Source organism: Motacilla alba, chromosome 4 (genome assembly GCF_015832195.1).
Source record: "Motacilla alba alba isolate MOTALB_02 chromosome 4, Motacilla_alba_V1.0_pri, whole genome shotgun sequence".
In the NCBI taxonomy this organism is placed as follows: domain Eukaryota; kingdom Metazoa; phylum Chordata; class Aves; order Passeriformes; family Motacillidae; genus Motacilla; species Motacilla alba.
In genome coordinates this window covers 29422534-29446209 of record NC_052019.1, presented here as the reverse complement: position 1 = coordinate 29446209, position 23676 = coordinate 29422534, and the positions used below count along the sequence as shown (strand labels likewise).

Here is a 23676-nt window from a genome sequence, read left to right as displayed (position 1 = left end):
CCTCTGCTTGCTGCTATTTATACCATGCAAGGTTGGCAAGGAGAGGAGAGCTAGAGTTTGAAAAGGACATTGAGCTTTAACTTGATACCATTGTTCCAAGGCAAGAGAGTGCAGATATTTAAAGTAAAACAAAACAAAGAAATGTCCAGAAAACAACCCCGTGAAAACACCCTACCTCTCTGTTTTTCTACTGCATGATCCAAGCAGAGAACTGAGCATCCCTTTCTGGTTAGGGTATGTAGGTGATGTTCTGCCATGGGGTCTAAGCCTCCTGTACTTTGGTTTTATTACTTGTTTGCATTATGCTTGTGATGTGATGGACAGTCCAGCTGGTTAAACCCCACACTGGGGGATTACCTGAAAGATGAAGTCTCACACTAGCAGATGTATGACTTCCACTTAGGTAAAAGAAATCATTACCGGTCACTGCCTATGCACTGTAAGGTCTTAGAGTAGCTATAATGTAAAATATTGTTAATACTAAGTCTGACAAATTGGATGATACCTACACTGTTGAATATATATTAATGGGTAATCAATTTCTTTCTTCTTTTTCTGAATTAATTTGGTACACAGTAACGCCTCCCTCTAAAGTTAGGAGAGATAGAAGCTTTTCATATGGTGAAACTTAATTTTGGGAATAGAAAAGCTTTAACCTTCATTGCTTATATCACTTAATATTTTCAGAGTGGATGGTGATAACTAATATGATGGATCTCCCTCTCTGGATTGCTAAATAAGATTTGCGTTAAAAATGGTTTATTCCTCGTGACATGCACCGTGCTCTGGTGGAACTGCAGAGCAGCATTGCAGCAGCTGGCTCGCGTGACTGCACACCAGCCACAGGGGTTAACTTAGTTCTCCTAGTGCTAATTATCGTGAGTGAGCAATGGATTGCATTTGACTCTGTTTTTATGGAGTAATTGTATGTGTGGTAACAAGGCTCTGCTAAAAATTCATATAGTCACTTTTAAAATATTGCAAAGCTTTGACTTCTGGCTGAGATCAGTCTGCTTCGGAACTGTGGCTGAAACAGTGATCATGACCTGGTAAACCTGATGCTAAAAGTTTATCTAATCTGATTTTCCATTCAGAGTAAGCATGATTCTGTATGTCAAGATTCTATAAGTTGAAAATATTTGAACAAATGTTAAATTTTTAGTAGCTAACCCCTTAATTGGCTTTTGAGCAGTTGTGGTTCAGTAAATAGGAAGCCTTCCTGCCGGATGCATAATTGTTCCTTATTTATATGTGTTTTACTTATGGCTGAAATCAATATCTGAGAACTGGCTAACTGCAGAGTAATGACACTCTAAATGCATTTGGCGCTTCTGTTTCTAAATCTTGCATTTTGTGGTTTCAAACTTCTGTCTGCAACTACATATACTAGAAGTGGGTTTCTTTTTTAGGCAGAGCCAAGATTCTTGCACAAAAATGTCAACTCTAAGGAGGCCTTTTTTTTTTTTTTTTAATCTCATAGGATTTACTATTGAGCTGAGATTTAACATGTCGGGTAGCTAATGGTCTCAACAATCTAGCAAAATAATTGCTAAGATTTGTAATAGGAACTGTGGAATGCAGTTTAGCCATCTGATAGAGTGGGACTGATTTTTTTAATCTACAGAAATAAAGATGCACCTATGTTTTTATACATATATATGTGCCATGTACATGTATAAATGTATATGTTTTGTATAGAAATATGGCATATTACTTATTTGTATAGTGAAAGTGCACCACTGCTGTAGTTTGATTGTTTGATGATGAGATCAGATTATGTGGTCAGAAGTGCCACGTGTGGTATGTATGATTCAACAGAAGCTGCTGAAGTGATTGCCTGCCCTAAGTCCCTATTTCTGTTTAAGTCATTTTGTTCTATTCATTCAGATTCAGTTTCATGAAGTATCCTGATTTACCGTTTAATTGGGAAAATCAAGCATTTTTAGTTGCCTTTATCCCTTTAATTTAGAGGATTACCTGGTGAGTTTGTGAAATGCTCATTCTATGGAGTAGTTTGGAGTTAATGCTGAAGAAGTTAATGCTCTTTTTTCTGCTTTACTTGATAGCAAGAATTAGTGCTTCTTCAGTGTTTGTGCTGTGGAACTGGCTGTTGTACAGTTTGCTCTATGCAAACATTAAAGTGAGAATGATAACAGCCTACTTCTTTCTAAGGGAGTGCTTGCACTGTGGAGTTTTTTGCTTTTCCTGATTTACGTACGAAGATGTTTTTAGACTCAGTACTTGCTCTGATGGAGGCATGGGAAGAATTGTTTTCTGCTTTCCTATATTTTTTTCTCTGTTGTTGCGGAGATGATTTCACAGAGTATGCTATGCATAGGTATGCTTTATTATCTGACAAAAAAAGTCAGTGCTACTTGATAATTTTGTGTCCTCCAAGTAAAAAAAAAATAAATTATGAGTCGTCGTTTTCTACATGAGTGGGGTTTTTCAGTGCCAAAAAGTTCTGTCAGTGGGAAATTTCCTTTTTGCCATCCCTAGCGCCTAGATTAACTTCAGTTTTATTTCATGGACTTCTCCTTCCCTTGAATGAATTGTATTAATCCTTTTACACTAAGTTAATTTAAACTGCTTTAGTTACTACTCTGTTTAGCTTTTGTATCAGGAAGGACTGAAGCTGCTCTTAGTGGATGACTTTGATGTGATCTGTGATTTCCCCACTTGTTTTGAGTCCCCAGTGTCTGTTGTCATTCCCCTTTAGATGGTTCCCTTAATGTCTGTCATTTTGTTTGGCTTTACCATAGAATTTATTTGAGCCCTTCCAACTTGGCTGAGTTGCCAGTGTGCTCTCAGCAATCTTCAAATACTTACACATTTCACAGTTTTTTTCTTTTGCAATCTTAGATAACTATCTTTAAAAATTAAAACTAGCTTATTTTTGCATTTAATATAAATGTGGATTAAAGATTGCAATATGGTAATTATGCACGGAAATGAAATAGTGCACTCAAGGCACTGGGAGTTGAGATCTTTTAACCCACACTGGGTTTTGATGAACTATTCTAGCGCAGACCCCTGTGAGAGTGCATACAGAGATTGTCTGTGTGCTCGGAGTGACAGTGGTCATCAGCTGTATGGCAGAATCCCTGAAGTGGGGTAAAACAGTTGGAATGTGTGTGGTGTAGCACTTCATTCTAGTGGCTAGTATTCCTAGTGTCACTAATATCTTTTACTCTGTACTCTCTATACTGTGTCTAACAGGAAGAGACACGACAAGCTTTCTTCTGGAGTCAGTTTCCCTGCTGTGTTTGCTTCATTAATGTCAGTGAAGAAATGGACAAGCCTTCTTCAAGCAAAACCAGCGTATTGAAGGAGGAATTGGCATTACTATAAAAAATATGGTTGTAGATACATTATATGTTTTTTTCCCTGATCTCTTGTCAATGTATGAGGTCCATATAGTGTGTTCTGGGCTTATTAGTTCAGTTTGATAGCATTAGCTGACACCAGTGAGGTCTGGATGGAGTGATCTGTGAAATGGTGCTTGTTTTTTCTTTCTGAGATCAGCTGTGAACCTATGCAGCTGGCCAAAAAAGAAATTGTTAACATCACTGGGCTCCTGAAAGAGTGTGATTGTACTCTTGGACGAGTGAGAGTAGTTGGTGCTGCAAGTTTAGAGACTGTTTGGCCTCCATTCATCCCCTGTTGGAGTTGTAGCTGAGGCTGCTGCCTTGTCATGTCTCTAGTGTCAAATTGCAGCAGACTGAATAATCTTGACTGAAGAATTTAAAAAATAGGAGGATTTTGCTGCACCATCATTTCAGGAAGTTCCCAAACTGAGGATCTGTATGCCATTGGGCAGTCAGAGCATTGTGGTGAAGGCTATGGGCTGATGAATAAACTGCTGTTAAACAAGAAAGACTATTACTTGTCCATTAGCTATGGTTTGTGTGCCCATGCTCACAATTAACGTGGATCTACCTTTCTTATTTTACTTGGTGCTTTACCTGTACGCTTCTAGTGAGTCAAATATGATTACTCTTACCTGAGGATGCTAAGGGTAAGATTGTTGGACTGTTTCAAAACCATGGTGTGAGACCATTTTTAAATTGGAGGTATAAATGGAAGATGCTGCTGTGCTAGCTTATGCATAGCACACATCCTGTTAATGCATAGTCTACAAGAATCATCAGTTCTTGGACAGAGTCTGAGTTGCTTGCTCTTAATATCTCATTCAAATATTTTAGTGATAGCAATTTTTTCTTAATGATTATTAGAGGTATTTGAAATACCAGTGATTTGACTTAAAAAGGGAAGTCAGGAAGTACTTTCATAATACTTTTTGTATTTTTCTTTAAAAAGTGTTCTAATTTACAGAATTACAGTTTGCCTGGGAAGTACCTTTTTCCAGCCTCCATACTGAAGTAGGATTACAGCCTGTGCTAGATCAGGTCAGAAATGGCAGGATGCAGCTGAATCTCGCAAATGTGTAGCTGGAGGTTCTGTAACCTGTTTTTGTAATCTAACAATAACTTCATTTAATGAAAGAAATAATGAACTAGGATGGTTGGTGAGCCATTTACAGGATTATAGGCAAGTATTATTAGAGGAGTTAGTTAGCAATTGTACCTGCTTTTGGTACTGCGTTCTTTCAGATGAAAAACTGAGACCTTCAAGGAAATTGATCTGAAGTGAGCTCTTGGTGGCCCTTGCTTCTGAAATAATGCTGATCAGGTGATTCATTCTGTCCCTGAGCAGGACCATAGCTCTTTATTGCAGCTCTGAGTTGCAAGAAGATTATAGTTCTGCAGTTTTCTGAACGCTGCCTCTTGCTGTAAAATTCTCATATGCTCTCCTGTGAGCGTGTCATTTCATCCAGTTGTATGAAGTTTTGATGTGTCCTTAGCGTTGCTTTTAGTTTGAGGGATGGAAAAAAATCTCCAAGCTTTCTGGGTGAAATTAGCATGAAATTTGATGATTTTTAGTGGTATATTGGTAAATGGTGAATAATTGGAAGACTGCTTAGTGGATAGAAGTAATAGCTCAATAAAAATTATTCTCTAGAAAAGGTGGCATATATACAGTGTGTAAAACTGGAAGTCTACCTTTGCAAGCTTTATTTAAAAGTTTTGGAGTTCTGGTAACCTGTACTCTGCAGTGGTCAGTACAACTTCCGCTCTGTGGAGCAAAAGAAACAATACACAGCTGTTGCTACTCTTAAACTGGGTGTCCAGTTTTAGAGATGTATAAAGGTTTGTTTGATTGGAAATTGTCAAAATTGAATCTATTTTTCAGTCTGAGTTGCTTTGTTGATTTTCTTCTCTTGCTTATTTTATTACTTTTGATGTCTTGAATTCTGTGTTATTTCATGCCGCTTCTCTCTAGTGGCCATATTTCATGTGGGTAGTTTTCCTCTGTCTATCTTGGCCTTTAAGTTGCTCAGTTAAAAAGACAGCTTATGCCAAAGTCATTCACCATGAACATCTGGAAATAACCTGGGTAGGTGTTCATTTTGGGAGATACTGGTTAACACAGAAAACAAATATGCAGCATGCATCCCAATATTAGGATTATTTATATCAATATTAATTCACCATTTAACTTACAAAGCAACATAAAAATTTAATAGTGTCAGGATGCTGTCCTCCTGAATCTTTGTGATGTTCTTTTGGGAAAAAAAACCCTGAAGAATAGCTTGAAATTTGGTTTGAAAGGCTTTTAACACTCTTCTCTGCCACAGGCAGTGCTTTTTGGACTGTCATGTCATCTGCAATGATATCACTTGGAAATTAAACTCTTCTGGTATTCTATTGATAGAGTTTTACCTGTTACAAAGCATGAGCTTCCCTAACATCTTCATTACTAGGCTTTATGTAAACATTTGTTAAACCTTCTGCAGATTTGCATTGGTTTTGTTCATACTTAAATTGTGCTCTTTGAGGTTAGCAAACTTAAACATCACAGTTTTCAGAAAATACAGCCCCATCATTAAATCAGTGTATAACTTTCCAAGAAACTGGAGAACTAAATGTAGTAAAAAGTGAACTGTTGCACCTTGATTTGCTGCCCACATGTGTCTGAAAGCTGACATTGTTGGTGAAGGAGCTCACAATTAAACACCTTAAAGCTTAAATAAAACCAAAACCCACTAGAGTGAAAAGATGGGTTATTTGAAGAACTAATTCTTGCAGCAAGGTGTATGCAGTATTAGAGTTGTCACTTCGTGGAATGTAAAAACTAACTTCTATTAGTGATCATCTATCTTAATTCCTGGGAGTATACATTATGCTCAACATTTTGGACTGAAAGAGTAGCTTGTTTAGCTCCTCTCTGAAATTAACACTGAAACTGTCTTCTCATACTGTTTTTCAACACAGACTTCTAGCCTGGTTCATTAGAATATTTTCTGTGGAGATTGGACAACTGCAATTAGTGTGCTTGAGAAAGCGTCCTCTGTTGTCTTAGATGGTGTGTACAGGTTCTCCATGTAAGGCTCAGTGCAGTTTGCTGCAGGTGATCCTGTCCTGCTTTTTTGTTGTTTTGGTTTGAGTTTTTTTTCTGGAAAAGTATTGGTTGAAACTAGATGACGCTTTGTCCATCATTGCATGTGGGCATTGTGATTTCCTCTAAGAGGATTGACATCTTTTAGTTTTGCAAATGTGCTGGTGTTCAAACCATTACTGAATTATTGTATGACTCTTTTTGACTCCCCATTTCTTTCTGGTTATTCCTTTGAGGAGAAAAAAAAAGAACAAAAAGAAGAAAAGGAATGCTTGTATTGAACTGTTCCTTTCTACCTTTTGGACATTAATCTTTCAATTCTGCCATGTATGTGATTATTTCTGACTCCTGGCTGAAGCTCTTAATGGTCATGTGGCTTCTTTGTTGATGCTGTCTCAGCATTTGAAGCCCTGATGCTGCCTCCACTGTGTCTGTGTTGAGTTGCAGGACAGCTCACCTTTGGTGCTGCTGGTTGATGGCTGTGTGATGCAGACCATTTCTGGATGTACTGGCCTAGCAGTTCTTGGCAGTGCAAGCAGGCTCTGTCTCTTACAGTGTGCTCTCATCTGATGTGTGCACTGGTTATTGCTTTTCTCCCATCAGTCGTCGAGGATCTTAAAACCATTACTCTGTGGCTGACTGCTATCTAATCTTGGGAAGCCTATTGATTGGTGTTCCACTGTTGCAATCTTAACCTAATTGTAGGGCTTGTCTGCCAGTTTCACCTCTGCAAGACGCCCTCGGTGCTGACTTGACCATTTTATTACATTGTAGATATCTAGAAGGTGTCTACAAAAATTGGCAGAAATTTGGTGTTTCTTTATATTAGTACTATCTGAACAACTCCCTGTTTCAGGGGTGCTCTCTACCAAATACTTTAAAGTGGGCAGCCTGTATGGTGCTGTATCATCTCAGTAATACTTCAGGTGTAAGTTTACAGGAGCTGAAGTCTGCTGCAGACATCCACCAAAGAGAATGTTATTTTGTATGCTTTATTTGCTCCACATTTAGTGTTACAAGCCAAAGTTATGGAACTTTATTCTTACTCCTTTGCCTTTCAAGAAGTGTGGAAGGAACATGAACTGTTTTTATTGTCTGTGAAATTTCATCCTTTTCAGGTCTCTGTTAGCAGCAGCTGCCATCAGCAGCCTGAAGGTGCTGGAATAAAATCTGTTGGTATGATATAACATGTGACTTGATTTGATGAATTTGTTGTCAGAATTGGCTGAGAATTATTTTTGTATCACATAGTAGATTACTTACTGTGTACTTTTTTTAATGCTTCTTTTGATTTTCTATGAGTAATATTATTTGTTGCTGAGTTTCATGTAATGAAATTTTTATATCTGCAGGTGGATTGCTGGAGTTGTTCCTTTGCAAGCTTTCCCTAAATGAAAAGAATTCCTTGGATATTTTGCTCTGTTTGCATCCTTACTTGTGTCTCAGTATAGAAGCATCTCAGAACTGCGGATGTTCCCTGTAGTGCATCTGTGTTTCCTCTGCTTTGTTTCATTGTCATAAACAATTCATAGGACCTGTTGAGGAATTGTTATAGTTGAGTGTTATGAAACTGAACTGTCTGGGTGTTGTCTCCTGACACATTATTATAATCAGCCAGAGCCTTGATGCCAGGAGATAATAAAGGCTGGTTCTGCAGTCAGCATAGGTTGGTGGCCTTGGGCAGTTGGATGCCTTTAGGTGTTTGCACTCTCAGTATCTGCCTGGAAGGACGGCCGAGGCTTGCCGAGCAGCTGGGAAGGTCACCTACTTTGTGTGCTTGAATCTGTAATAAGAGAATGAATGTTCTTGCTCTGCTCTCGTGTAATGAATAGCTTCTGATTTGGAGTTGTGCAGACCTCTGCTTCACCTAAGGATTCTTTGTGCTATGTAGATCCTTGATATTCTAATAGTAGATAATACAGACCTTGAGAGCTTGGTAGTTTTCTAAGAGATTGGACATGCTTTTGAACATCCACTTCATTATGTATACTGCTCGTGGTAAAAGCTTGCTTCTACTTTATTGCAGAAGCACACAGATCAAGATATTTGAGCAGTTTCTGTATGTGGTTAGGACTCATCTTTACCTTTCTTTCCTTGCCTTGAACTTGTTTTTGTGTTTGGGTTTGTGTGCCATAGATTTTGTGTAATAAAGTGTCCAACTGCTCAGCAAATGGTCTCCAAAGTCAAATACCATAAAGTCAGCCTTCTGTGCTATAGATTTCTCATAGGTTTCATAATAGTTTTATTTGGTATAACTAGTATTTACTCATGCTTCTCTGTTTTAATCAAGCTGCATCTCAACACTGAAGAAGTTAATAAATCTGGCTCCAAATTTCAGCTAGCTTGAGCTGGTAGTTCATTTAATACCTTAATTGCAAGGTGATAATTGAATAGGGGTTATCTTCAGTTTCCTATGTGCAGAGGTTGTATCATTAGACCTTCTGAAGTCTTGCTAAAAGCTGCCTCTACTGAAAGATGTATTGCAGCTTTAGCTATTACTTCAACAAGAAAAGTACTGAGTGTGTTTTTTGTTATTGTTGTATTGGACCAGTAGCTTTCCTGCTTGCCCAGATGACTGTTGGCCAAGTACTTCAAGCACGAGGTGGTGGTGCATGCTGTGTTAGTTGGGGTCTCTGGATGTTTTTCAGTGTTCGGATTTTTCAACCCGTCCCAGCCTAGTGGCAATCAGGACTGTAATTCTCCCCCTTAGGAGATAGTGCCCAGCTATCTTTATTGCAGTAAGCTGAACTGCTGGCCTCACACAGGTCACAGCACTGTTGTGCTGGTGTGTAAGCCTTACTCTACAACAACATGTAGTCACAAACACACATTTGTAAAAAATGCACTTTTAAGGCAAAATAAGCACTGTGGAGCCTTGAAAGAAACGACTGTAATGTACTCAAAACTGAGAAGAGTGAAGGTAAGAAACTGCAGTGGTTAGAACAGCTCTCCCAGCAGAACATTTGACACTTCAGTGGTGTAGCTTGGCATGTGGGCATGCCTCCAGCCTTTACTCTCCTAGGGGTTACCCTGTTGGTAAGGTGTCACCTAAATATAGTAAGCCTGTGTGGTGAGGGTGTTTTTTCCCCCTGCAATGGGCTATTTTCAGTGTAAAATAAGCAGGAGAGCTTTGTGTTCTACAAGGTCACTCCATCACAAGCTTTCAGATGTTTCCCGTTTAGCTTTCTTATTGAAGGCCATGTAGAAACTGTGTGGCAAACCTTGAGATCAGTATTTCTGTTTTCTAATCTGTAATGGGGTGTATATTATTGGTAAAAGATGTCTGGTTCTGTAGAGGTCATTCCATAGTATCTACGTAAGTTATATTTAGTGCATGTTTTTATCTGATTGGTGTCAGAATAAAGCTGCTGTTACAAACTGCTTACTTATTTATAAACACAGAGAACACCAGCTTCCCGTAGAGGGGCAGCCTAGCATTTTGTTCTTAAAAAAATGTGGGGGAAGAGGTTTCTAGGAAAAAAAAAATCAGTTGCAGTGTGTTCTTGATGGCTGGTTGGTGGTGGTTTTGTTTTGCCAACCAGTGGCTTCATGTAAAAGTATGTTTGTGGTTGTCAAATGTGCATACAGTTAGATGCTGTAGAGAATTAAGTTTCTCAATCTCCAGGACTAATCATGGTCTGCAGGTAGCAGAAGGTGGCTTACAACACAATTGCAAAGTGGTGGGCTGGCTCCTTCCCTGAACTTCCTGCAATTGTCTTCCCCCCTGCCCCCCCCAACCCCACCCCCCACAAAAAAAAAAAAAAACCAACCAAAAAAACCCCAAAAAACAAAACAAAAAAAACCCCACAAAAAACCAACAAAAAATCCCACAAAAAACCCCCTAAACCCAAAAACATTTAAAACTGCATGTCCATCCCATCTCTATTTACTTATGAGTGAACACTTGGAACAGTGTACAAACAGGCTGGTCCTTGAATCTCTTAACTGTTAATAGTCTTTCAGTGTATATGTTTTGTTTTCTGTTTTTGTTGTAGAGAAGTCTTAGATGGCAAATTCATCTTACTTTGTGCCTTAAAGTAACATTGAATAACTGGGTAACTGTACAATATAAAACTATTAAGAGTAACTGTAGCAACCCTGTATTTTTTCATTCAGCGAAAGAGTAGCATTTTTAAACACAGAAGATGAATCTGTAGTGTTGGAAAGGGAAAATGTCAAATAATGTGTGTCTGTCCACTCTTGTGAAGAAGTCTGTCATTGAAGTGATTGTGAGTGTTGTAGTATCTTTTCCATGCTCTTCAGCTCTTCCAGAAATTGCTTTCAGAAAGAGGCAAATGGCCTTCGTACTCAGTGATACTGCCTAGAGAAAAATTTAATCCCTCTGGACTTACGGCTGCCTTTCTGCAAACCAGTGACTTTGAGGTTAATGTTTAAATATTTAAATGGATTTGGCATGTTGCCATTTAAGTGGAACAGAATGTGCTTAACCTGAAACTCAAACAGTTCCCTCGGTAGCCAAAAAAATAAATAAATTACTCAATAGTGCAGTGATCTGGTAAATTGAAAGATTATAGTTTAACCCTAATCCTGAACAGGGTTACCCCAAAGGAGGAATATCTGTCTTATTTTTTTCTGTTTAGTTGAAGGCAATTTTTACGGATGTTATCAAAACTTTTTTACAGAAGTTCTTAGGCTAAGTGTTAGCACTCCTCTGTAGATCAAAGTCCAGTATGAACAAGTTCTAGTGTAGGGTACTGATCTGCATGAAATAATTTTAAACTTGTTGAAAGCTGGGTAACTTGCTAAATTCGGATGGTTTTATTTTTAGTTCTTTTTCTTTGGGTTGGAATGTAAGGGTTAAACAAAGGTTTGATGCATGTAAAGCTTAGTTTGGGAGTCTTGATACTTACAACTTGAAATGGAAGAAGTTAAAGAAGAAAGGCAAGAGCAAGTGCACCTGGCATTCTTCACATCTCTAGGGCTCTCTACCTTAATCCAGAGAACTTGGTTACCAGTGCCTGGAAGAGAGGTGGGAGCTTTGGCCTTGAGACTACATCTCTAATCCAGTCAGATTCTGACCTTAAGTTTAGCAAGAACTTAGCTAAAAGCATCCCACTCAGGGGAGCATTTCTTGCCTCTCATGCCAAATGATGCAAACCCAGGTTTTCTGCCAAGTATCCCAAGGATTTTCTCATTTTCTTCACATTCTACACTGGCGACTGCATGCTGTCTGTAGTTGAGAGAATGAAGCAGGGTTCAAGGCATGCTAAGGTAAGCTGGACTGGACAGAGGAGACAATTTTCTTTCCTCATCATGCTTTCTTATACAAATCTCATGTTCAAGTTAAACAAGTATGTGAATTTTTCATGTATAGATGTGAAACCTCACACTTTAGAACTCTTAATGAAAATAATTAGAAATCCCATAACTCCAAGTGTATGAAAAAAGTATTTGAGTTTGCAACAACTTCTCAGAAAAAATAGTATTTTGCTTAACTCTGATTGTGTGGTATTTGTACTACAGCACAGAAGTGAAATTGTCTGGGCCAGTGTTAGGTATTTGCTTGAGCTCATGTTTGCATCTAGAGAGAGGAATGATACTGCAAATGTTCAGCACAGAATTTGTACATCACTTACTGTGGTGTGATTTATGTGAACCAAAGGGGGGTCCCCTCATAAATGGTTAGGAAGTCTGTACAGTACCAAAAAGCGTACTCCACATGAGTGCTACAACTCTAAAACTGGTGTGAACTACTTACTCTTCTACATCATCTATGTCAGTAGTTGGAGACAATTTTATCACAGTTTAATATATTTGGTCATTTCCTTATAAATGAAAAAGAAATTTCTACTTACATAACTGTTTCATGAGCCGTTTCAGGAAGGGAGGACAGACAGACTGCTTTTCATAGACCAGCCTCTTCCTGCTGGTGGTTCAGAGGTAAAGGGAAGATCAGGACAAAGAAAAGTTTACTTTTGATTGCTTTATAGATGGGTATAAAAAGGACAGTCTGTGTTTCATTCAAGAAATAACACATTAAATACCTCAGCTAGAAAACTTGCAGTAGGAGCTTTTAATATGAAATTTTCAAATCTTACTTTTGAAGAAAAATGCTCTTTTTTACCCCTTGTGTGTTAAAATAGATGAGGGAGAACAATACATTCAAACTGTCAGCTTAACTCTTAAAAGATTACAGTGATGTGTGTCCCTGGTGCTGCCATGTGTAGTCAGCTTGTTTCCACAGCACTCTTTAGCATCCTTAGTCTAGGAAAACTTTACATTAGGGAAAAGAATCTAGCAGTCAAAAGTGCTAGGCAAGAAATTAGAAAAACCTGTTCAGGAAAGCATGCAGATTGCTGATTTAATCAGTTTACAAAGTATGAGTGGACGGGTCAAAGAGAAGATAAATTTGGATCTGTTCTGAAGGAGGGCAGATGGTTGGTGATCACTTTTTTTATAGGGAGATATTTGCACTGTATTTAAATAGAGTGAAAGTATTTTAATCTCCATGAGAGAGACTGTTATGGGCAAAATGGGGAGTAATGAAGTAGAAACATAAGTCCAGAGCTCACTATTGACTAACCTTAAAGAGCAGCTTTTAAGAAATCCTTTAAGTCATAATCAAGCTGTAACAAGTTCAACTAGGGAACAAGGAAAGTCAGATAATGATGAGATGAGGCAGGCTTGACACAGCAGGGGAGGAAGGGCCCGTATGTGCAAGCTTCCGCTGGTGTTGGTGTTATTTTGGGGGTGGCGTTAGCATGTGACTGTTAGATGGCTATGGTTAACATACCCTGCCTTGTCCTTTGTGCCAGCTGAGCAGCAGCAGGATTCACCACCCAGTGATTCTGAATGCAGAATGCTTGTGGTGCTGAGGGTGAGGTTCTTCAGCCTGAGTATCCTCCCAGTCAATAGCTATATACTTATTGCTTTAGTTCCTTCTCATTTCTGCACCTTTGTGTGTTGGTTTTGTTTTTCTCTCAGAGATCACAGAATCATGGAATAGCCTGGCTTGTGAGGGGCCTTAAAGGTCATCCAGTTCTAACTCCCCTGGCATGAGTAGGAATATGTTTGATTAGATCAGGTTGCTCAAAGCCTCACCTCAGCCGGGCCTTAAACACTTCCAGGGATGAGGCATCCACAACATCTCTGTTCAAACTTTTCCTGTGCATCACCACCCTCACAGTCAATAATTTCTTCCAATGTTTAATCTAAACCTACTGTCTTTCAGTTTGTAACCATTCCCCCTTGGCCTGTCTCTACATGCTCTTGTAAATAGTTTCCATATTTCTGGTAGGCTCCCCTCAGGTAATGGAAGGCTGCAATTAGGTCACCCTGAAGTATCTTTTTTCAGGCTGAATAATCCCAGTTCTCTCAGCCTTGATGAGTATAGCCTGCAGACAGCTATTCCTATTCTGCAGGTGGTCAACTCTCTACTTTTCTATTAAATTTCTGACATAGTGTTTTCTGATGGTAAGTGCAATGAACTGGTGGTCAGTATTTGAGGCTGTGAGAAGGAATCTCAATGACAAGCTGTGTAGTGCCAAACTCTTGGCTCTTGCAGTATCATATTCTTCCGTTGGTAACTCTATGGCGCTGTAGTATGCTCTGTGTTAGATGGAGTTTGAAGCCTATTGCCATCCACTTAAATTTTGCAAGGCAGAAAGAAATTTGGATTTGCCAAATTAGTTTGACACATTGAAGAGCTTAAATGCTGAAAAGCTCATTGTTATAGAGAGGTTGTCATCCAATAACATGGGATAGCTGAAAGAGTTGTTTCCTCTTCAAAAAGCAATCATTTTATGCATTTAGCCTCTAATGCTGAAAGGATGTCTTAGTAATGTAACAGTTGTCACCTATTTCTCTAAAAGTAAAAGAGTGAATTGATGCTCTATGCCTTCTTCATACTGATGCATTATCAGTTCTCACTTATAATTAAAGATAACTGCATCATTTCTTGTAATACTTCTGTATAACCAAGTGGATGCACATTATTCACTGGATACCTAAGATTCATAACTTCGTTTCTGAAATATTGGAGGTTGTTGCTTTAAAAAAGGGTGTTTAATTTCGTGGTATTTTAAGAGATTTCCATTGGCTTTATTCCTTATATCTTGAAAACCCAGACATTGAACTGAATAAATTAAATGAATGCAGAGAAAGTTCTCATTGAAAAAGAGAAGTTACTCTCAAGTGTTTAACTCTTCAACTCTAAATCTGTGTACCCAAAAGTAGTGTTTTGTCTGTGTTTAAAAGTGTCAGTGAGCACATACCACTCAAATGGTGTAATTTAAATGATGAATATGTTACAGTGAAGTTTAATATAACTATGATAATTCCAAATTTAAATTGACTTTGTTAAAATGTACTTGTTTTTATTACAACTCTTTTATACCCCGAGGAAAGAAGTATTTTCCGAGAGTGGAAGTAACTTTAAGATTGTTTCACATAAGTAATGTATTCTAGTTTTCTTTTTTTTTTCTCTTCCCACTTTTCCTGCAATGCTTAATTAATTTAGAAGCCTAGAGTAAATAGGTTTAGCAGCAAGTCATACACTTCCAGATTAATTCTATGATGTGGTTAAATTAATTTAGTAAAAGGAAGTCTTCAGTTTTTTGGAAGCACCATTTTCACCTTTACTTACCTGTAAAGCAGACTGGAGTTAAGAGACTGCAGTTTATGTCACTTTAAAAAGGTGAGGGAGAACAGTTAGTTCCATAATGCAAAAGTGAATAATTGTTTGATGTGTTGCAATATGACTTTTCCAAACAACTGTTCTTTTCTCAGGCTGTCTGAAGGTAGGCTAAGATTACATTTATCCAAGCTGCTCTGCAGACTTTTCAGTATAAAATTCTCTTCCAGGGAACTGTATGTTGTAATTTGTCATGCACAGGAGAAGGACAGTGACAGTGGGGGCAACACCTGCTTGTGTGAGTGTGTTTCTCTGTGCCCTGGAGCACAGGGTCAGTGTTTGCCATGGCCCCACCTGTATGCTTTCAGCACCCAGTTCCTTGTACAGCCTTGTGCAGACAGCACTAATGGTGCTGGGCTGCAGGAACTCCTGGGCACAGCAATTGCTCTTAAGTAACTTTGTAGCCTGACGGTATTTGAGTTGTGGTAGCCCGCAGCTTTACAAAAACAGTAGTTTGTGGTTTTAAAGTCTTCTGAATTCCTCAGTCGCAGAAAAAGTAAGTTGAGCGAGTCCGTCCTCCTCTTACTTCAGACCTGGCCCGGCAAAAGTGTGCTTATTTTGTTAGCTACAGATTTTGTCCCTCAGTGTGAACATGATCCGAAGTGTTACAGAAAAGACCTCTCTACAAATAGCATTTGTGAAACTTGTGAAGTCCTTGTCAAACCTGCAAAATGTGTTGGTAGCATGCAGGGAGTTTTTGATGCTGTGCTGGCAGAGCGTCTAAGGAAAATTCCTCAGCCTGAGTCTTTTATTGCTGCGTGGCTGATCTTTGAAAGTTGAAATCTCATGAGAGGATTCTCTCTAATCTGGCTTCTATGGTTTTGTTTTAGTTCTTCTTACCTTACTCTCACTGATTTCTTGTACTCTACTGTATGCCACTGGGGAGAGCTTTTGATGACTAATCTAACTCAGCCTCGACTAATCTCTGTTTGAAAGGCTTGTGCTTTGACTAAGTAAGTAGTTTGTGGGGTATGTTTCTTTCTACTGTGCCCTAGTGTAAGCTGCTGTTATACACCAAATAACTTCCCAGATTTATTACTTAAAGTTGTCTGTTCCATAAACATAGAAACATGCTTTTATATGTGATGCTTACAGTTTATTCTTTACTGTGTAGAGGTTGAAAAGATGATTAGGATTTTCTCAAGCTGTTTGCTTAAAAGTGGTTCAAAGTAAATATTTTTGTTGTAAAAATTACACAGAAGGTGGTAGTACTTGTGAGTGAAGTTTGGCGGCTTGTACTGAATGTTAAATGTGTACTGCCATTGATTTCATGTTCCCTGTGTTTTAAATTTTACAGCTAAAAAAGAAGTGGTAGAGACTACCACAGTTAAGGCTATAGACATACTAGGTTGAGAGACGAATCCCAAAAAACCCTGTTCACATAGTTTCCGAATGTCGCTGACACACTATTTCCTGGAAGGCTGGTTGATGTGTTGGCAAAACTAGGATAATATGCCATTTTCTATTAGAAGTTTAGAAAGCACTGTCAAGTTCCAGTTATTAAAATGGAGGGTTGGAGATGATAAAGGGACTCTACTTAGTGGTTTGGTTTTTTTTGCTATTCTCAATATTTGAAGAGGTCTTTGATCATTGATCTTTGCATGCTAAGGTATTGCTTTTCTGTGTCTCATCTTTTCTGATCCTGCTATCTTTAGCTAAGCTAACATACTGAAACAGGATCTGCCAGTATTTGATTACAAAATTAAGAGGAAATATAAATCAAACCTTTAAAGGTGATAAAGGAAATGTAATTTGTTTCTCTTAATGGAAGGGGGATAGACCTAAAACTAGAATGGGAAAAAAAAGAGAGGAAATTATTATTGCAAAATGTATTCAGGCCAACACAGTTACTGACTTGAATGTATTATTGAATTGTAATGAATACTCTGCTTGTAGGCAGGACTAGCTTGATGTACAAGCACAACCCTGTGCTCAAGCACAGACTTCAACACCAGGAGAAGCAAATCAGTGACTGTGTAAAAATTAATAATTTGAGTGATAGTGGGCTGGCTGCCTCTTGCTGCCTCAGTCTTTTCGTGATTCCAGGGTTTTTTCCAAACAAGCAAGTAGCTACAGCTTCGCCTTAACTTTTAGCTCTACTGTGATTGTTTCAGGAAGAAAGGTGAAATACCCCAAACTCTGCAGGAGGAAATGCAGCAGTCTGCATATGGGTCTCTGTTAGATAAAAGTAGTAATTATTTCTAAAGAAATCCTGGAAGTGGCTTTTGAAGGATTGTACTGCAATGACAATTTCTTAAATTTATCATTTTCTTTTTTAGGTTATTTAACAACCTTTTAAGAATATTGTCCATTTTCAGCATTCTCCCATTCTAACATTCTAACCTTGAAATGGTAGGGGAGGAATTAGTTTTGTGCCTGCATTTCTATACATCACATCTTCATTTATGGCTTTCTGTTGTCATCAAGTAGGACTGGTAGCAATGTTTTTTTCTGAAAAGCTTAAGATTTTTCTTCATAAAATGTCTTTATTTTGATGCTGAAAGGTGAAGAGTGCATGCAAAAGAGTGTGTGCATGTGAGGAATAGTGTCTTAAACACCTAAAGTGGAAGCTAGTGCTTGGTATCAAGGCCTCCTTCGCAGCCAGGCAGATTTTTCCTGTAGCACAGTGGGCTAACATCTCCAGCCAAAAGGTCTGGAAAAGTGCATTGAGTTGAATCTGCTTAAATGTTTAACAAAACCGCTGTGGACTCTGACCATTCTGCATACAGAAGGGGGTACAGGTCAGATATATTTTTCAAACTGAGAAAGGGAAACCATTGTCTCCGTTCACTAACATGCTGCTTTCAATTTCCCTCCAAAACTGATAATTTCCTCAGCAGATGGAGTGAAGGGGAGTGCAGGCTGTGGAGACAGTGGTGGAGTCCATGAACTTTGTTTCCCTTACTATGATCTGAGGGAGCATGGGATCTGAGGTTATTGCACAGTACCAATTACTGGCCAGAATTGTATGATTCTTGTACGTCTTGTCCTGTTCCCAGTCACTCAGCTGTAGATGAGGCTGTCTGTGACAACTCATTCATGTGCTTGTAAAGCAGATGTGCCCACCTGTCTTGTAAGTGAGGCCTCTTGACTTCCCACTTTCAGCTTGACTCTGATTTACCTATGAGGCTTTAGTTAGTGAAAGCAGGTGATTTGTATTTGTGTAAGTTTAGTAGCTGAATTTGTTCTGTGTAAGAAATACACTGTTGCCATTGAAGCACTTAGCCAATACCTGAAAGTCTGCAAGTACCAAGTACCTTCTGTCAGAAGCAGCTAGTGACTGGTATTTCTCTGTATATATTCTTTCTAAGTAAGCGTGACAGTACTGGCATGTTGTTTCTTTCTGAATATGGTAGGTTATTAAGCAAAATGGGTTCTTGTGACTCTGACTCACCTCTAACTCTTCCCCCCCATCCACCCCCAAGCCAGTAGTCTGAAAGCCAGCTTTGCCATTCTGGTCTGAGTGGAGACTTTTATTCAGACACTCTTTTCCAAAAGGGGCCTTTACTTTTCTTCCTACTTTGACTAGAACTTTTGGGTTTTTTCCCAAGCATCTGGAGTGTGTGAACTTGTTGGGGTTTATTCTGATTGTGGGGAAGATGCAGCAGCCTACACTCGGGAGAGTCTGGTATTGGGGTGTCCCATTGTCCTGATGATACTCTTTGTAGTTGTTACTCTTGAAGTGAGAGTACAGTTGTGATAGCTGCAGCTGCATCTGCTTGGTTGTTTAATATGCCTCGGTGGTTCCGCTTGTATTGGAGAAGCTGTCGGCTTTCCTGGACCTCAGCTGGCTCTGTACATCTTGGCAAAGAGGTGGGATGTCATGCCAGAGCTGTCAGACTTGTGTAGTTCATGTAATACGAGAGACATGAAATTTGGCAGCCTCAATTTGAAAGAAGTCTGGTGGTGAGACCACAGGAATGTTCTCTAAGTTGATACTTGGTTTTTCCTTCCATAGTTAACGTTTTGAATATAGTGACCTTCTAGGTACGTGCAGGGTGGATCTGCCCAGGTCATGGGGTGAGTCTGTGCAAATACCAGCTTCTGCTCATGGTTCTGGGGCAGTAATTTCAGTTAGCAGAGCCTGACTTTGGCTTCGTTTTTACATAATTTGGTTCTGAATAGAATCAATTCCCCTGTGGTTGGTTTGGAATCCAAATTATTTGCTGATCTTACTGTTGATTTACATATATATTTGATGTTGAAAACGTAACAGAAATCTTAGTAAATATATTTTGTGTTGTTTAAAGAGTAAGCATTTTGTAGTTAAATCCTAGAATTGTATTTTATCCTTGTACACTATAAATGAGTTACTCTTTGTATCAAAGAGTAAGGTAGAGATAGGCATCTGATTCACCAAGTTCACCTAACTGCAAGCTCCAGTGTATTATTGCACTGAACCTGTGGTTGCGATAAGACTTGTGATTGTTTTGCCAAATAGCTTATAAAATGTATTTTTCCATTGTGTGGTCATATAAAGAAACATACAGGTACTGACATACAAATAAACTGGAATACTGAGGTTTATTTCATTTCATTTCTGCATGTGGAATCTAATGCTGAGCAAGCTTTTAAAGTAAGTACAGTGTAATAGTGGTGTTTCTTGTGTTTTGTCCATTCTATGCAGAATAACTGAACCATGTGGTAGGATGAAGATGTAAAAATTGGCTGCTAGGCTGGAGCACAGAACTGAACAAGAGAAGGCACTGATGGCAGCAGTGTTCTTGTGTTTGTAAAGATTACTCTGCTTAAACCAAAACATGTTCTCTGGCTTGTTGGTATGTGAATGCCAGTTTATTCTCTATGTGTAACGCTCTTTGCTCTTTCAGTGGAGTCTGTGGGAATCCCTCAAGTATATTGGATATAAAAAGCATTCTCATAGAGTTTCCAGCCTCTCTGCTATAGCATGTGATTGGCATGAATTTAGTTTGTATTACCACCTACTATGTGAAATTGCAGTTTCTTTATTGTACATGGAATTGCAAGTTGGAATACCTAAATAATTTTTAGGAATGAATGTAGCTTTCCCACAGCACGGAAATTTGTTAGTAGCCAACTTTTAATTTGAAATGTTCATGAGAATAATTGAAAACCCAAATTTGTCAATCTTGTTATGCAAACTTGTAATTCAAGGACACAATAGGGAGAAACACCAGTTTTGATGTGACTACTAAGACAGAGGCCGGTGGTAAACTGGTAGGACTAAAAGCTTTCAGAAACTGGAAGTTTAAGGAGGCAGTTATCTTGCTTGTGCCTTGGATGGGGAGAGGAAGATTTTGTGAAACAGTTCAGAAGACTTTAATACAGTTCACTATTATGATAACAGTTGCTTTTGCTACCTTTCATGCCAGCCATTCTCTGTATTGCAATGATTTGTGAAGAAAACAGTCAAAGGACTGAGTCTGTCAACTTCTGCCATGGAAGGCTTGCTTGACAGCTTGATTTTGAGACCAATATGTATGCCTCAGTAGAGGTTGCTTACCTGTGATGGGATCATTTAAGAATTTTCATTTTCACATTTTTCTCCTTTTTAATTTAAGAAAAAATAAATCTTATTTTTTTAAAAGCCCTTATCAGTGGTCAGAAATGAAGTACTCAGTGCACCAGTCAGGCTGTCATCTGCAAGGTCAGAAGAGCAGGACTAACTTGAGCACTTAGTACTTGCCCACAAATTGAACCTTGGCCTCCTGCATAATAATTGTTTCAGTTCCTGGGTGCTGTTCTTTCTCTGACTTCTGGCATACCTCGTTTTGATTAGGAACTTCCTTGTAGATGGAAGAAATTCAGCCCAAGGAGCTTTATTGTCACCATCCTGTTCCTAGAACTATTTTGCAGACTACTGTTCCTTGTTACTTCTTTAAGCAAACTTCTGAACAGTTTGAAGTCTAACCACCAAATACTGCTTTGCAATCCTGAAGACTTTTCTGTAGCTGGACTTTTCAGAGGATGGAAGCAAGTGGTTTCCAGGTGCCAATCCTTTCCACCCCTGGTTCTTGTGAGGCAATTTCCTCTGAAGAAAGTTCCTAATGCAGCATTAATGGCTTGCAGTTGACATTTGTGAGCAGTATACTGCCCAAATGGCTTGTGAAAACACTTCTGGTGTGTTTAATTTGGCACAGAGAGAGCAGAACTCCAGTGGTGGATTTGAAGGAAAAACATCAAGGTAGAAACAGCCACCTCTTCTAGGAATATCCTGCAATATCTGATGAAGGAGGGAGAAAGCACTCTTAAATAGTCTCTAAAATTAGAGAAACATAAATAAGCGATCCAGTGGATCTTGTGGATGCTCCTGGATGTTCTGCTCAGCTCAACTTTTTTTTTCTCAGCTTTTGGCAGTTAGGGTTATGTATTTTCCACCAGGACAAGCTTAATGACTTTTCCCCCTATTTATTTTCTAAGATTACTCAGCACTGGCTGTGTGTTGTGGTTTGGGTTTTTTTTTTCTCCTATGCCTACATAGGCAACCCTTCTATATTCAGCCTGCTCCAGCATTCTGGGATTTCATTCAACAGAGTTATATCAACAAGCTGTGCATGCAGAGTCCTGATTGAGCAGGACACCAGGATCCTTGTTTGTGCCCTGTGAATTGGTAGATTTCTAGATGAAAATTTAGAAACTGCTGAATTGGTGACAAGCTTTGTTGAACTTGCTGCTGGTAGAGGAAGTAATTCTATCATGCAAACTTAAACGAACTGAGATTGCTTTCAAAAGGAAGTTGGTTACCCTTCACAGGACAGTATTTGGTTGTGCAAGGTTAATTAACTTTTACTAGGTACCTGAGCATTGGTTTTTTATTTATTTTTTTTCCAATAGTGTTTCTTCCTCATTCCCTAATGCTCCCCCCTCCCAATGCAATGTGCAGCCCAAATACATGGCTATGTGTGAGAATTGTTTTCTTGCTTCTTTAAGCTGAAATGCAGGAGTTCCTTATCTGTGTTTCAAACTAATGTCAGCTGTATGAAATAAATGAAATATGCTTCGTGTTAGCCCTGTGTAGGAGCTTTCCACCTGCACTGCAGAGTGGTGAAATACTTGCCTTATCAGTGTTTCTGACTTGCCTTTGATACGGTTTGTAGTTCCTTAGATTTCTGTACTGTTAAGTGACTGTTTGACCCAGAAGCTGCCATTTGGTGCTGGTATGTAGCAGAACTAAATAATGAAGACCTGCGACCCACATAAATCCAATAAGTAATATTCTGTCTCAGTTAATGATGGATATGTATGATGTCCTTGGATGAACAGCCTGCAAAGCACAGCTTGCGCACAGTGATGCTTTAAACCCTGGTGCTCTCTACAGTTTTGAGCTGGGGAAGCTTTGAGTTTTGAGTGTAAGAATATAAAGGTATCATTTAAATAGAATTTTTGCCTGTCCCTGTGCAGAATCTATAGAAGTTGCAGTAATTTTTTCCTCCTAAGAAATTTTGTAGATAGTACTACTGGTGAGAAGCTCTTTTCTCTGCATTCTTCCAGTTATTTACTGCTGCAGATTTGTATATCTTAAATGTGTTTTAACCCAATAAATGATATTGTGTAGGTTGCTGCCAAGAAGACTGAATGTCTGGTTATAGAATGATTGCTTGAAAGTGTACCAGATCAGAGTGATGACTTTTAAGTCATCATGCTGCTGTCGCTGCCTCTATGCAATTTCACTCCATCAGGTTTATAAAGCCAGTGAAGTGAAAGCCGAAAGGGTTAAATGTGGGGTGAGCGAGTCCTAAAGGCTGCAGATGACCAATTCATGTATATAAGTGAATTGCCTGACTGAGGGTACTATATGGCATAAGTTAATGTGTGATCAGTCCTTGCAAAAAAAGACAAAGCTGACTCTGAAAAAACAGCCAGAGCAAGAGAGAGGAAGTTTTTGCCTGTTAATCATGAGACTCAATTAGGTTGTCAGTTATTCAAGGTTTATGATCTAATTTATTGTAAAATCAGAGGGTTGCTTTTTCACTTGTTAGTACAGAGACAGTGCCAGAGCGTGCAAAGTCCTTGAGCTGTGCATATCTCTCATCTAATGGAAGTCTGTAGAGAAGCTGAAATTCACTGGGGAGCATCAAGTATGGATGTGGCACTGGGTGTGTAACACTTCTGTCACTGCCTGTGGCATTTATTTTAGTCAGTTTGGAGTTGAAATCAAAGCTGATGTTCACCTGTAACATATAACTGTAGCTCCAGGGTGTCTGCAATGATGTGATGATGTATATACTCTTGTGGGAAGTTGTCAAGTCAGCTATTGGTTGAATGGGAAGAATTTTTTGAGGAGTTTACATTTGAAGTTGTAACATCCACCTCTCTGAAGAAAGTTTTGGAAGAGGCTTTGACTATACTGTAAAACAATATGTAGTCTATAACAAGCACCATTTGGATTTTATGCTTGACTTCAGGCAAATTGATTAAAGGAAAAATATTTTTAAAACTAATTTGTACCACTTGAGTTTCAAGGAAGAAATTTATAATTCTTTGCTAGACTACAGTATTCTTGTGGGATCTCAAATGATCTCACAGGATGATTTCTGTACAGAAGCTCTGAGTCCTGCTGTTGCCCTGCAGATGCGCTCCCTTTC

At 38.8% G+C, this 23676-nt stretch overlaps 1 protein-coding gene across 4 annotated transcripts in view; it reads left to right on the top strand.

Annotated features, from left to right (window-relative positions):
- The window catches only part of MTUS1 (microtubule associated scaffold protein 1), a 125917-nt gene that overhangs the window by 5686 nt on the left and 96555 nt on the right, over positions 1-23676 (top strand). The window lies entirely within an intron of this gene.